We start from the raw sequence: 1053 nt of genomic DNA, 5'->3' as shown, positions 1-1053 counted from the left end.
ATCGATCGACATTCCATCTCGGACATCGATCGATACTGAACCGCGAGACATGGTTGCACCTTTGATACTTGTTCGAGACAACAATAGAGACCTGCCTGACCAGGAGGGTCAACTGCGTAATGCAGCAGGTCAGAGAATAGATGTTCAGGAGGGCTGCAATCCTTGAGCCTGATGCTACTACTACAGGTACTACCTTACCTGTAGATGGGGCTGCGCAACCCAGGACGTTGGCTGACTACAACCGTCCAGATCGCTACTACACCAACATAACAGCCATCCTTCCTCCCACCACTGAGAGGGATTTTGAGTTGAAAGCGCAGTACTACACACTTGTGGGATAGTTACCCTACCATGGACTATCCCACGAGCATCCTATGGACCATCTGGAGAGGTTCGAGGATCTGATTTCTGCTATTAGAGTCGAGGGAGTCTCTGAGGACTACCTATTATGCAAGCTTTTCAGATATTCACTTGCTGGAGAGGCTCTACATTGGCTTAAGCAGTTACAACCAGGATCTCTTAAATCCTGGAGCGACATCAAGAATGCATTCTTATGCAATTTGTTTGATGAGGCGCGTGCTGAGGACTTGAGGAGCAAGATTGCCACATTCACTCAGGAGCCTGCAGAATTATTCAGAGGCTCTTGGATCAGATTCAAGTCCTACCAGAGAGACTGTCCACACCACGGATTCAATGAAGTACATCTACTCAGTACTTTCTACAGAGGCATCGCGGTGCAGTACCAGATGGCTCTTGATGCTTCCCGCAATGGAAACTTCAACACCAGGAATCTAGAGTATGTAGTCAAGGTGATTGAAAACCTAGCATCCACCAATAGCACCAAGAACACTGATTTTGAGAGGAAGAGATCTGCCACCATCCTTGGGAATGATCAGATGGATGAGGTGAAGGCAAAACTGGACAGTGTTCACAAGCTTCTCAAGAAGCAGGTTAGCTTTGTTGAAGATGCAGAAGCTGTAGAGGGTAGAGCAGAGGAAGAAGAAGTAAACTACATTGGTGGAGCTGGATTCCAAGGAAACCAGGGTGGAAACA

This window comes from Brassica oleracea, chromosome C2, assembly GCF_000695525.1.
Source record: "Brassica oleracea var. oleracea cultivar TO1000 chromosome C2, BOL, whole genome shotgun sequence".
NCBI classification, from domain to species: Eukaryota; Viridiplantae; Streptophyta; class Magnoliopsida; order Brassicales; family Brassicaceae; genus Brassica; species Brassica oleracea.
This window is presented reverse-complemented; position numbering follows the sequence as displayed.